Source organism: Crocodylus porosus, unplaced genomic scaffold (genome assembly GCF_001723895.1).
Source record: "Crocodylus porosus isolate Cpor-Errol unplaced genomic scaffold, CroPor_comp1, whole genome shotgun sequence".
Classification (NCBI taxonomy): Eukaryota; Metazoa; Chordata; order Crocodylia; family Crocodylidae; genus Crocodylus; species Crocodylus porosus.
In genome coordinates this window covers 66,302,866-66,317,963 of record NW_017728949.1, presented here as the reverse complement: position 1 = coordinate 66,317,963, position 15,098 = coordinate 66,302,866, and the positions used below count along the sequence as shown (strand labels likewise).

At 42.1% G+C, this 15,098-nt stretch overlaps 1 protein-coding gene across 1 annotated transcript in view; it reads right to left on the bottom strand.

The window, feature by feature from the left end:
* The window catches only part of GPR39 (G protein-coupled receptor 39), a 118,828-nt gene that overhangs the window by 789 nt on the left and 102,941 nt on the right, over positions 1-15,098 (bottom strand). The window lies entirely within an intron of this gene.

Genomic DNA, 15,098 nt, shown 5'->3' with positions numbered 1-15,098 from the left:
ATATTTAGCCTCTCAGTTCTGCACTTACTGGTTAGTAAATGGTACTAATTTTTCAATGTTTTGCTTGACAGCTTTTTCTGCCACTTGCATTTTTTTTTTTTTTTAAAGTGTTACAAGGTCATTACAGCATATGCTTCAAAGAAGACGTGTGATATTTAGGTAGTGTTTATTTGTACCTGTTGATACTCAGTTAATTTTACAAGTGTTCTTTCCGTCATATTTGCATCTCTGGAAAGAATGAAATGGGTTTCTTTAAATCAGCCTGATTTTCGTGGGTTACTCCTTTCCCTCCTTTCTTTTTCTGTTTTAAAGATAGCCATATTAGACTAGGCAATACCCCAAATAAACCACGTTTTGTTTGTATTTTACAAAAATGTATGCATAATAGTATATTTGGTGTTATTTTTGGTAACTTTCCTCTTACAAAGATATTTTTCAGTAAAAGTATGTACGAATCTTTTTATGATAATTATGATGTATGTTGGGCTTTCATAAAAAATTCCAGGTGAATTCAGTTCATGAATGTAAATGGGAGGGAAAAAAAAGTTAGCCCTGCTATGGATATGTAAATTTGAAATCATTATATAAAATGTGTTAAAAATGTGATATATGTAAATACAGATTATCAGATATAACGTGCTGCTGCATCACTATACTGTACTTCAGTTTTTAAAAGATTGGGGGAATAATGTACATGATGGGCGTCTACAGAACCCACCCTTGTGGAGAGAGATTAAGTAGAGAAACAGCGACCATGAAGGCTCATCGAGAACAGTTGTGCAGGCAGATATGCATCCAAAGACTGGAGGGTTTTATTCACTCTCTGGCAGAAGATGAGGCAAGGTGGCACCTCGGAAACTAACTGGCATCTGACAAAGCAGGTTGCTCCCAAGTCAAGCGCAGGCCTCTCTAAACCAGTTGGCCACGCTGCCTTACTTTCTGCCTGCCTTAAGGCTAGCAGCTAAACACCTCTCGCTCTCTAGTAAGTACAAGAAGCTACGCAATTTGAAGCTAGTGGATGGAAACAAGTGACAGAAAATTTCCCCTAAATATCCTCCCAGAAAAATATCTATTCTTTAAACAATAATTCTAACGTTCACGTTTTCCACTTACGTTCCTTTGGCCTTCCCCTGGCTTTGCAGCGAAGCTGCCTTTTGTATAGCACCTAGTGCAGTGGCGGGCAATTATTTCAAGCGGAGGGCTGCTCACTGAGTTGGATAAAATGGCCTGGTGGCTCAGATCTGGCATGCGGGCCGCCTTTTGCCCACCCCTGACTTAGCGGTAGGATCATACATCCTTCTCCCCTTACAGTTAGATCTGCAGAAACAGTCTAAGGAAGCGGTGGTGCACAGCTACATGTTCGGACCAGATTTTTGCTACTTTTATAGCTTCTCTGAAATCTTCTCTTTGAACAGAATCACAACATACTCTGGTTATTCCTGTCCTTGCCCGAATAGCTTTGGCTTCATATCTACTTGCTATTCCCAAATATATAGAAATCAAATAAATTGAAAGGAAAAGGATAAAATCCTATTGGGAAGACCTAGAAATCTAAAACAGCATGTTAGATAACATTTTCTCATTTGAAAGCCAATATTTTACTGGATTTTAAAAAAATGACTTAAAAAGAAGGGAGATTTCTGCCACTAAGAAGCTGCAAAGGACTTAAAAAACAAAACCGTCTGTGTCAAAGTTTAAAGGAACTGCAATTTTCACATTTTATATGGACTTTCCTGAGTCTTTATACAAAGAGTGAATCGTTTTCTTAAAGGACAGCAATTGCCATTAGGTTTTCAGAAGGGCTTTCAAAGATTTCTTTGTTTGTTGAGCCATGCGCACCAAGTAGAGACCTCCCTTTTGACCAGTTGTTTCCCAGCACATTTGAAGGAAATTTAATTTTAGAAGACATCATGCCTTGAGAAAAGGAGCATCAGATATCTGTTTGACCAACAGGTAAGTGACCAAAATGAGTCGGGGCAACTTCATCTAGTCTACTTTCCCCTTGTACAACTCTTCTTTCTGCCGTCTTGTCCCCTCCTGGATCTCTAACACCTGTGCCGCCTTTTGCTACTCACTTCTTCAAATATTACCTGTTGCATCTGTCCTGACAAATTTTGTGCTGTGGAGATGAACATTTCTAGACTTCAGTGCTTTTCCTCACTGTCAGGACAGTGAGCACACAACACCAGAAAGGCTTGGCAGTAAAGAGCACTAAGGGCAGAAGGTGGGAGGCGGGGGGGTCTCCAAGGTAAGGAATAAGGACTCTTCTGATGGATAATACCAGCAGCCTTCAGAAGACAGCACGAGTCCGTGACCGGGTTGAATGCTGCATTCTGCAAGCTAGAAGCCCTTGTCACTATAGCATCTTGCAATCAAATTCTTACCATACCACAACAAATCGCTTTCGTTTCAAGCAAGCTGTATTATTCTACTGCTACTACTAAAAGTGGAAAGGCATTTTGCATTGCTTCCTTGATAAAATCCCCATAAAGAAAGGCATTTTGCATTGCTTCCTTGATAAAATCCCCATAAAGAAAGGAAGAGGAGGAGATCCAATGGTGAAAAATATTTTGAAACCAAACGGTAATTTAGTGCCATCATCAAGTATAAACATGCTGGGAAGCTTCTAATTTTTATCATGCATCTGACTGGTTGGACGCTGCCCTTTATTTTGAATCCTTACTGCCAAGTGTTTTAACATTCCTCCTTACGTTCTTTCTGTTCTGGGGAATTGACCATTTGGTCGCGTGTACAGCAGGTGAAAAATGAGCTGCTTGTGCCCTTGTGTAGCATCACGGAGGTTAGACTTGCAGGAGAAAAAAAAGCAGCCTGTCTCTAAACTTTGTCATTTTTATCAGGATAAGTAATTATTCATTTTTACACTTGAAAAAAGAAATAAGCATGCCGTTTTCGGAGTGCACTACACGAACAGCCACAGACAAAATAATCGCTGTTTCTTTTAATTGTTTATATTTGACTTAAACACCCAGTTACTTCATACCACCAAGAGAAAGCTTTAAATCCTCATTCAGGTCTTCGTATAAAATGTAGTGTTTTGACCGAGTTACCGTTGCAATTGATTTCATCTTGTACACCAGCCCCAGGGGGAAAGTCTATAAAGTTTTAGTATTTTCTATGTAAATGTGCAGAATTAACTTAAATTTGTGTATGAACTTAAATGATGATCAGTTAAGTGAATGCTCGAACAAACTGGGTTAGACCAGAATTGATGCATCATTTCCCTAGAACTGATACATGCAGGTCAGCTGCCTGCCGTGCACGTAGCACATACAAACTTCTTTAACCTCTCACCCAAAACCTCTCAGCTTCGTTTTTCCTCTTGATAGCAAAACTATTAAAAGCCATTAGAAGAGGACAGAGATTCATCCTCCCCAAAAGCCGTGTTGCTTAAGACTCAAGTAATGCAAGTGTCTAAACCCAGCACTGGTGCTTCAGTTTTCCAACATTAGAAATCACCATGCTGGGTTTAGCCTTCAGGAGTGCACTAAAGCCAGGCAGCCAAAAGCTTGGAGGCCTCATGCTTTATCTGGTTGAATACATATTCAAAGCTGGCATGTGTTCACTAAGTAAGCCTTTTATACTTATAATTCATTTTAGCACCGACTCTGTTATTCCAGAGAGCTAAATATATATATACACACACACACATACATACACACACACACACATATACATACACACATACATACACACACACACACACACACTTAACCCAGCACTTCAGCATCCTTGGATGACAGGCATAAACATTTAAATGTTTAGAAACCATGCAACACCTCACTGCAACCTAAAGCAGCTCATTGTCCAGGCAAGTTCATTTTAAAATACCACTTTCCCCCCCTCCCCCACATTGCACATTTTATTGTGCAAACCTTGAGCAGTACTGCCAAGTTTAAGTAATTGTTATTGTAGATTCCCAAAAGCGTTTTTATACTATTAATTCTTAATAAGTGATAAAGGATCGTTTTTGTAGTAAACAAAACCTGATGTATAAGTGCCAATAATACAAATATGCATCACTGGCACAGGATAGAAGGAGTTTGGCAGCCCTCTCTCCCTTAACAATACTTTTTTATGACTCGGAACATTTCTCTGGGCTATGAATTAAATTCATTACTGCCTTTAGTGGGGGATTTTAAATGCATTACAGCTAGCAGCATCCGAAGCCTGGTAGAGCACGCAGGGATTTTCTACAGGTTTTGCTTGTTCCAATAACAAACAGGATGTGCCTGTACTTGATGGCTCCTTAATCTCCCCTTTCCTTTGTAATCCAAGCCTGTCATTTCCACGCTGCATCCTCGCTGCTGCCAGCCCAGCCCACAGTACCTGGGGTCCTGGCATGAAATTGTAATTAGACACCAAGATACTCCAGCAATGCCTGTTTGTTTGGTTTTGTATTTTGATGCCCATCTGTATTAACCGCTTCCACCACGGTCACTGCCGCTTCATGTACAATCTTTTCACCCATTCCAGTTTTACTGTTCGCCCTCACTATTCGTATCACGCAGAAATTTGCTCCTAGACTGAGTCACAGTTGGCAGAAGCAAGGTTAAATCCCAAACTTTATTTTTCTGTTATTAAATTAATGGCACAAAGGAGGGTTCTCAACATCTGCTTCTAAACTGACATTTAAATGGCAATTGTCAGTGGACTATAAGCATATGGTTAGTTGAGTTATGAGTCAGGCGCAAACAGCCGCACACTGGTTCAATGGGAGAACGTTTAGCTTTTTTCTATCTTCTATATTCTCATACTTGGCCTGGGTTTATACTCCGGGGTATAATGCAACATTAGTGGTCTATACCACATTGCAATCCTGAGTTTCCCCACAACCACCAGATTAAATAACCTTTTGTAAGCAACACCCCTAGTAGAGGAAAATATTCAGGAAAACCTGAATCCAAGTAAGTTCGGCATCATGGGGACGCCCCTGGTGCACTTGATGTTTGTTATTTTCCTCTTTAAAAAAACAAGATGTCATTATTGCTTCCTTCCCCTCCCTCTGTCCCCCCCCACCCCGTTCCTACACTCAGAGTCCAAGTCAGCATTCATCAGTTTCCCCAATGAAGAATTAAAAAAAAATAAAAATCCACCCAGCCAGCAATAATTGTTAACTGATCAAGACAAAAACTACCTTCCAGTTCTGGGGAGGCATAGGCTTGAGTGCCACTCCAATTTTAGGCAACTCCTCCCTTTAAAAATGGGTACTCCCAATATTTCAGGCTGGGGGGCAGGGGATGGAGAAGCAGCATCATTCAAGACACATGGGTCCTCCATATTCAGTTGGCTAAGGAAGCTTGCATACCGTCTCGATTGAGACTTTGACATTGGTTCAAGCAAGGCTTGAAAATCTACTTGTTTTCCCTTGCAGACACGGTGGTCGGAAACATCAGATGTCGCAGAATTTAATCTACACCTATCAGCAAAGAGCCATTTTCCATGGATCCCACGTGCCTGCATTGTCCATTACCTTGAAGGCCATGGAAAAAAAAAGGTTGTGAAAATACCTAGACTGAGAATTTCACGCTGGACCAAGTGCACTTCCGCCTACACTTGAGTCATAACTTGGCTAACCATATGCTTATGTGCTACAATTACTATCTAAAATGTCAGTTTACAAGATGATTCTTTTACTACTGTTATTTAAGAGTCCTGAACAATGCCAAATGGATGTTGATGCTCCTTAGAAAAAGCAACAAGCACCAGGAGAGGCAGAACATGAAGCTATTTATCCACCAAAATTTCAGGAAGATGCGAGTAGCAGGGCGTTTACCTTGCAGAACTCAGGATCGCCTCTCCCCTAGGAGAGATTATTCCTCGTGCAGCAGCCAGGGAGGCTTTGGAGGCTCCTGTTCCACTTATTGTGAGAGTCAGAGCATCAACCTACCCAACCAGCAATCTGCTTTTTGCATTAGAGGCCAAAAGACATCGCTCCATTCAACTTTCCTTTGTGAGCCACTTAGCAGTAACAGGATAGCTCGCTTCAAAGAGGATGGGTACAACCTACTGCCCCTCCCTTCCCTTCCCCCACTATCTTTCATCTCCACTTCCAGCCAAAGGTTTTTTGAGGTTTAATTGTTTGGCTAGGACATCTCCAATCAATTTAACAAGACACAATTGAACTGCAGGCATACTCCTTTGAAAGCACTCGGTGTCTATCACTATCAGACTCGTACAGTTGTTAACGGGAGCAGAACTAGTTTATCCGCTATGCCAGTTTCTCCGTCACGAGCCCGACACAAAGCCAGCTCGCTATGTACCACTGTGGAGAGGAGGGCTCAGAAGAGGACCTGGTAACCAGAATTAGTTACGAAGCTGCCGTGCACTTATGTAGGAGGAGGATCATCTCTGATTTGTATTCTTAGTTTACTCCTCTTCAGGTTAGGGGAATGTGGATTAAATGCTGGAAGCGTGGCTTAAATTGTGGAAACTACAAATGGTGGAATAAGAGCAAGTAATCCCCTTGAAAGGGGCTCCAGTCCAGAACTGCTTCCATGCAAGTTATATTGTGAATGCCAAGAAAATCAGCCTAAGGCACAGAGAGTGGCAAGGATCAAATCAACTTTCCTAGGACACGAGGGATTTAGTTACCACGATGCCCACTCTTGCAGTGCTGCCACCTAATGGAAACCACAGCTTGGAATTAGATTAGGAGTTGGCAGCCTGCAGCCCATGAAGCCATTTACAGACGTGGGGCTTCAGCAGCAGTCACCCACCACAGAGAGGAGCAGCGGGGCAGAGTTAATGACCAGTTTCCTCATAAAACAAGAAGAATTAAGCACCCATGAAAGGCATTCATAGACGTCAGCACACTGAGCATGGAGACATCCACCTCTGCTCAGGAGTCACCACCAAAAATAAATTCACCGGCAGTCAGTCGCTCATACCCAGCCAGCCCATTTCCTCAAAGACAAAAAAAGACAGACAGACAAACAGATACCCTCTTGCCATCTTGTTATAGCCATTTGAAGGCAGTCAAAGTGAGAGTGCCCTGTCCACTGGATTATTGGTTATTGTGGCGAGTCGTGCTCTTTTGCTGAAGATAAAACTTAGTATAAACTCTTCCCCCATTAGTCCCCAAACCAACCAACCAGCATTGGTCAAACTGCCACGCTCTCTTTGGAATATATCAAATGGAATAGCGGCAGGAGGGAGAAAGCCAATCCCCTCAATGGCCTGAGGGTTGCCGGACTTTGTTATGATGCGAGAGGAATGGATTCAATTTCCTTGATCAGCCGGACTTGAAAACCTGCCCTCCACTTCTCCCATGAGTGCCCTAGCTCCTGTGTATAAGATGCAGCTAGCTGCGAAAGCATCTTGTGCTTGGCCGCCTGTTGCAAGAGGCTTATCTACTGCTCTGCGGAGGCCTGCTGAATTAGCCCCCCTGCAGACAAGAGGCCTTGGCTGGGATTGAGCAGCTCAGCAGGACACGCACATCAGCAGAGAAACTTAGATGGCCACAGCAGCATGGGCAACTGAACAGGGGCTTGAGTATTTCTATGGTGCTTAGAGTTGCATTTAAAGTCTGTTCATAGATGTAGTGTCTACTTCTAGTCCTGCATGCATGCACCTTTTTCACCAGGGGGGAGGAGGGGGGTGAAGTGAAGGAGACAGATGCAGACAAACACAAACAATTCCTCTCTACCATACCAACTTGCTGCCCTCGGGACAATGGCCATACAGTCTTGGACTGCAATATGAAAAGTATCAGAAGCAGTCAGACATATACCCATCACGCAGCATGCAGAGAAAAGATTGCTGGGAGAGACAGGCAGGAGAAAGCTTCAAATGCAAGGCAGCCATGCTGAGGATCCCAACCAGTGGGCCAGTGTCAATACCGGACACTGAGGTGTGTCGTTTTGTGGGTGCGACTCAAGACCTTGTCTGAGAATCAAAAGCCTCTCAATTCTGCCTTCTACATTGAGTCGGCATCTGTTCAGTGCACTGTTAAACACACGTCTACATAGTTACCACAAAACACCATTAGGAAGCTGTGGAAACTATGCAGTTAACTTCACCTTTCCCAATAAATCAATAACCCAATCCCCCACTCAGTGCTCCAAGTGCCATAAACATCGATAGGATTTTTGCTTGAATGAGGACTGCAAGATTATGCTCCATGTCCAGAATAAAAAGTACCTGGAAACATCAAAACGTGGGAAGAATTGTAATACAAACCCACCCTGCCCGCCCCTCACCTACATGCAAACCTTTGCTGAAGGACAAGATTATAATAATTATAAGCAGATATCGATGTATGTGGAGGTGAATGTAAAACTGTATTAACCTGAGAGATAAATATTGACTCTGCTTTGTCTGTGTCAATATTTAGTTCAGGGGACAATACATTTTGATGTTCACTGAAACAGTCAATATATGTGTTGCTACATACATTTTGTATGAGTGCCAATTATTTAGCAGATCTTTTTCTTATAGCACCACCTTTCCGAATCTCAAGTCTTTTCTTTAAAAACCTGTGTTTCAGAGGGGAAGGAAGCTACAGTTTAATCCAAACCTGGGCGCTGACTATAGAAGTGACAGTGAGGGAGTGCCTCTTTTAATGGTTCCCATATTAAGTCTGCTCCATTCAACAGCCAGCTGTGCAAATTCAATTTGGAGGATGAAAGCACAGTTAACAGCCAACCCAGCCGACATCTTCAGCACACAGAAGATAGTCTGCAAGCCAAGGTCTGTCCACTTTGACAGTCAATTATTCACTTTTTTTTTTTTTTTTTGCATTTGCACGGGTAGAACAAAAAGTGATCAAAAGGTAACGAACAGTTAATTGAATATGGAAAGGCCACGTCAAATCCAGCTTCTCTTGCTGTTGCTGGCTCTGCAGAGGTAACAGGGCTAAAAAAAAAAAAAAAAGTGGCAGTCATACTTACATCACTAACACAAGCAGATATGTTTGAATGCACACAGTGAGCAACTGTGAGCAAGCAGCTGTCCTTTTTAAACAGTGGCTCAGAATAGAAATGAAGCCATTAAGGAAATTTTAATACCTCTAATCAATTAGCATTGTTCCAGGCCACATGATTCTTTCCTTCAGTAAACCATTTAAAGTGGCTCCTAATGGGTCTGATCCCACCAGCAGCCTCCTCTGAAGCTGTGAGTACCATTAACTCCCAAAGCCTTCAGAGGAAGTTGGATGCATTTATCACCTTGCAGGTTACCTTCCCGTATGCCTGAGAGTTAAATCATCCCTAATACCACCAGAACGGAGTGCTTTGACATTGCGCAGTTTGATACTCGAAGTAAAAATAACATAGCCTTAATGAAGGAATCACAGTGCCAGGAAAAGAGCGCAGTAGCTATTAAATATTTATATTATGGCAGAACTAGCAGCCAAATTATAATCAGAGCCCCATTGGACTAGGTACCATAAGAACAGCCATAGGGTAACTGCTCAAGAAGCTAAATTTAAAAACTAAAGTTGTTCATATATACTCCTGCATGCGCGTGTGAGAGAGATGAATTGTATACATTATAAAGCTGCGCGCCTTTCGGTGCAAATTGTGTTGAGCATTATACAAATGCCCTATGCATTTAAAGAATGGCGACAATGTTAAGGGCTTCAGGGGTTTACACATTCAATATAAGGGATCCGGACATTGGTCAAGCGTACTGAAAACCAACGATGTTTCGTCTTACAAAGCCGTCAGGGGGTTTCTGTCTCTCAGCACAGCTAATGAGAGACAACTGCAAAGTTTTAATAAATAAATACATCACTGGTGTTCAACAACAAGTTGCCTCTTTCCCAGTTAGGGAAGCTACTAATGGTTTCAATAAATCATAGATTTAATGGAACTAGTGCAGTCTTCTTGCAAATTGCATTTTTAATGCTTTTGGCAGTTCCTCTCTCAAAACAGCCATACATCTAGTGTAGAGTACCAACAACCTTGGATTTATGTTTATGCTTTTTAAAATGTTTCACGGGTGATTGCGGTAGCAAGTGCCGGTGAGAGCGAAAGTTGCAGTGCCAGGTCTGGGTACAAGCTTCCCCACATAAAAAGCTGCAAACACACCCCAAATGGCAAAAAAAAAAAAAAAAGCTTGAACTTTTGCCCTCAGAAGACCTGCATAAGACCATTGTCTTCCCTGTGTCCCCATCTCCTAGACCAGGCAGTCAGCAGGAGTTTACGGGTGGCAAACCTGCTTTGTCAGGAGGCTGCCAAGTGTTGGATCAAGCCGATGACCATTAAACAGAATGCAAATGTTTCTCCCCACTTGTTTCCTCTCTTACTAAAAAGTTGTGTCTCCAAATCCTGACAGGCAGAAAAGTGCTGCTGAAGATAGTGTTGCATGGCCACTGGTGGCTGAAACGGATGACAGCGGCAAAGACGGCAGAAGAAAGCAAGCTACTCGGAGTTGTTAGCTATTTTTTGCTTCTTCAATAACAGCAGCAGCAATCTCCAGCAGACGTTACTGCCAAAAAAACTAAATGACAGGCTTCCAGAAAACAAACAAACACACACTTTCATCAACCGTTTTTGTGCTTGGTAATTTTTGCAGAGTTCCCTCCGACTGCATGGTGGCGAGGGGAATGTGCGAGATCAGCTATAAGGTGTAAAGAAAAGCTTAAGAAGCTCTTCATTTAGCCTAACCAAAATTTAGGGTCATATCAAGGAATCGGCATGTCAACCTCACCAACACCTCTTCTTTGTGAATTACAGGGAACGTGTTTCATAGTGGAGGACCCCATTGGGTTATTCAAACAGAAAATTGCTTCTAGGGATCATTGCACATGCACCTTCAATGGCACCTCCCATGCCCCTGAAGAGAGAGAGAAAGCTACTAATTTGTTCTCGCTTTGCACTGGCACTTACCAACCTTCAACTGTTGAGGCAGAGAAATATTGTATTTATTTGAAATGGTCAGAGGACATAACGATGCCCAATATGATTAGTCAAGAAAATTTACTTCTTTGCAATTTAAAATGGCTAACAATCTCCTTCCATTTTTAAAGTGGGACAAGTTTAGCTTTTCAAGCACTCTTAAAAATGCAATCATTCCAGTGTAAACATTAGTACAACTATTTTCAATCCCTAGAATTTCTCCCCATTTGCTTCCATCCGTGGCTTAGTCAAGAAAACTGCATGGCAGAGATATGATTACTGAATAAGCACAGTAAATTTTCAATATGTATGGATTATTAGGGATGGTGAACTTCCAGATGAAGAACTTTTATTTTACTTACAATAACTTTTAAGCAAATGGTCTCCGCAAGTGATACATAGTTCCATTCACGTGTGTTTATAGAGAGAGTTTCTCTCATATATTACTTGTGGAGATGGTTTAAATTATTGTAAGCACTTAACTCAAATATGAAAGATAGGGAAGCTGCCTTTTAAAGTATCCCTCCTATAACTCATTCTAAAAAAAAAAAAAAAAAAATGAAACTTACATTTATCTACATTTCTTCCCTATTAAGATGGAAATGGAACCGTAGATGTCTAACTAAAGTGCTTCTAGCTTGAAATCTTATATTCAGTACACTGCAACCATTCATGATGCTCATCATTGGACCGTTATTCATTTGAAGCATGTACATATCTATTGATTTCTTCCCCACCACATCAAGGACGTGTCAATACTTTATGAACGAGGCTATAAGTACTGGGGTCTGGGGAGGAAAACTGACTGGTAATTTACTTTTCCTAGATCTTTCTCCCTTTCAAAATACAATGCCAAATTAGTGACACCAAAGAGATGGAAGTCTCGCTTTCCATGCAGCAGCACAGCCTTCCAACTTCCCGTGCCAGCAAATCCCATCCAGTCTGGAGGGACCGCACCTCAGTAAATGAGAAAGTAATTCATCTCCAAGACAGTTCAGTTTCCAGAGACAAGAAGTCTTGTGGGTGGCATCTTTTACTGGACCACCTGAACGGTTGGAAGAGACATGGGTAAGCTTTTGGGTGTCACAGCACCTTTCCTTAGACCTCTAGGTGAGAAACAGATGCAGCAGAGTTCAGTAGCAGAGGGAACCATATCTTGTGTAAAACTCCATATGTAAACCATGGAGTTGGTCCAATAAAAGCACCCACAAGAATTGCCTCTCGCGTGCTTCCTGGACCATCACTGCAACACCACCTCAACACTACCAATTTGGTATTTAGCTGTTTAGTCAGACAAGCAAGAAAGATGAAAAATTAATAGGGTGTTTGATGTGGATAGCTGTTCAGTTTGGTCCTGGACATGCAGCCCTTTCATTTCACATAAACGGCTAAGCTACCATTAGACAGTAATGACTTAAACAGCGACTTGGGTCCTGTTTGAATCAATAGAAAACTCTTCTGTTTAGGCTCACCACCCTACTTAAAATTCAGAATCTCATCATTGGGGTTTTGAGTCATCCTCTCCCAATCATTATAAGGAATTGATGAAAACATGCTAATCTAATTGAATTTCAAGTTGCCTTTTTATTAAAAAAATTACATTTTCATATTCAGTTAATATAGTCGTTAAATAAGACTGGAGTGCAAAGTGCAATCAATACATTTTACACCCATTCCTCTTTGAGAATTCTATATGTCCCGGTGCTCAAAGAGAGATTGGCATTTCTAATGTATGGATCACCATCTTTTTTTTTTTTAAATGAAGGGAAAAAAAAGGTATTTTAAAAATGTTACTACAGGCATAAAACTTGAAGGGGTGAAGGGGGGGGAGGGAAAACGGAAAGTCTAGTTTTTATTGATGATTCTCCCCTGCAGAACAATTCCCTTGGAATGGTTGTCTGATTTCCTTTACAAAGAATGAAGACTTGTTTTTTCTCCGTGCTGGAAGAACACTGAAAAGGACTTTTTCCATACAAATCTCATTTAAATTCAGAGTTTCAAACCAGCACACACACAATTTGGAAGTTTTTAAGTTACAAAATTAGCCATTGCTGCATTAGACAGCTGTACCAGGAGTCTCATGTATTGCGAGCCAGTAAGAGAATTCATTGAGCAATCAGCAGCCGAATACAAACACAGAGGGGGAAAATATTAGATCAGCAGATATGAGAGATACTGAAGAGCTCTGCCAGAAAGACAAACCCAAGCTATATTTTATATGAAACCAATTGTCATCGTGTGAATCAGCAAGGCTCTTCCAGAAGTGAAGAGATATTATCAGGTGCCAAAGATAGGCTTTTGTATTGAAAACTTAGATGAAGAAAACTTACTGCTCTGTAGCTAACAAGTTGAAAATGAAATTATTGGGACACGAAAGGATAGCAAAAACATGACTGCCAGCTGATTTTCAAAAGGGGCAATGAGACATTACGTGCAGCAGTCTGAGTGAGAAGCAAACTCCACAGAAGTTATAAGCAGCCATCTGAATGCGTGCATCAGAATCCAGACGCAACATCTACCCAGGGGAAGATGAATAAAACAATGAATTAGGGTAAAACAATGAATTAGGGTAGTCAAACTACAGATAAAAACAATCAAGTATGTTGACTAAATTTTGGAATTATAAGTGTGACTTTAGGGCTTCTCCCAGCTCTTTCACTGAGCTGCCAAGACTAAGAAAAGCATTTAGCATGTAGGTGCCTCTGTAATATAGAGGTAACAAGGAATCCACAGTATTGAGAATTTTATTTCAAAGTAATGTTAAAAAGAGTGCTTGGTGTAGCACTCGCATTCCTTCTCAAAGTGCAACGTCTAGATCTACGTAGGACAGGGGCTGGCAATGTTTTTGGACGGAGTGCTGAAAACACCCACAAACTTGGCTCGTAAGATGTTGGCGTGCCAAGGGTGGACAGTGGGGGAGCTACAAGGGGCCTGAACCTTGTTGTGGCAGTGGAGCCCCCACCCCCCTTCCCTGCCGTCTGCCCCGTGCCAAGCAAAATGCCTTCACGTACTGCACTCTTGCACCCATGCCAGGGGTTGCCTTCCATAGAAACCTTACATGGCTGCCAAGAAAGAGATGCTCCCTTTTGCAAAATATCTTTGAAAACGCATCTGTTGTGTCCACAAATTAGAGCTGTAAAGAATGTGGGATTTGCACTGGGGTGCGTCAGTGCTCCTGCTTGGACTAAAAGCCAGAGGTTCCTGGTTAAAGGATTTGCCCTTCTGCTCGGGGTCAGACTGATCGCCATATTTGGGGTCAGGAGGGAATTTTCTCTCATGGTCAGATTGGTATGACCTGCAGGGGTTTTTGCCTTCCTCTGCAGCGGGGGGCAGGGGGGGGGGTACTTCTTCCTGGGATCTTTTGAGCATATATTAGCAATCTTTACACAATCAGGACATGAGCTGTCATGTCCCCCTCCCATCCCCACCCCCCCCGATTCACCTCTGGCAGGTTAGGGTGTTGTCAAGTTGACTGCATAGTTTCACTAAGAGATTATGGATTTCTATAGGATAGTTTGGATAGGGATGATCCTGCCTCAGGCAGAGGACTGGACTAGATGACCAGTGGAGTTCCCTTCCCAACCTGCTTCTCTACAATTTGCTCATGTACTCAGTGGTCTGCGACAATCAGTTCACGAACCCAGATGCCTTCTGTGCCCCAGCGTCAATAGAGACTATATCATCACTGGACCAAATAATTAGGATTAAAACATCCGAGGTTCATTTAGCTGCACCTTCACCGATATGCTGTCACCAGCTTACGGGGCCTCCTGTTTGCATCAGTCAAGACTGGGCAATCCCTACGTGACGGACCAAATGAACACGGCTCCGACATCAGCTGCAGAAACGCACAACAGCCTGCGGCAGAGCGCTTCGGCTTCCCTGGATGCTGCATCGCTGACCTGAGAGTGGCTATTCTCAGGCAACAAACTTGAAGAAACAGATTTGAACGGGAAATTGCAGAATGAGAAATCATCCACAGACTGGATTGTGCTAAGTACAGTTTAAACAGGACTGTGTATTTTTATTCCATTACCTGAATCATCTGCTTTTATACTCCTTTCTTCCTATGCATTTACTGCTTGCTTGTTTGCCTCTCCCATCACTGTCCCCACTCCTTTCCCCTTCCCTTGTCTTTTGCAATATAATTTCTCTCTTCTTTTTTATACTCTGCCTTCTGTAATCCTTTCGCAGCATCTGATGAAGTGAGCTTCAGCTCAGAAAGGCTTGTTGGTTAGT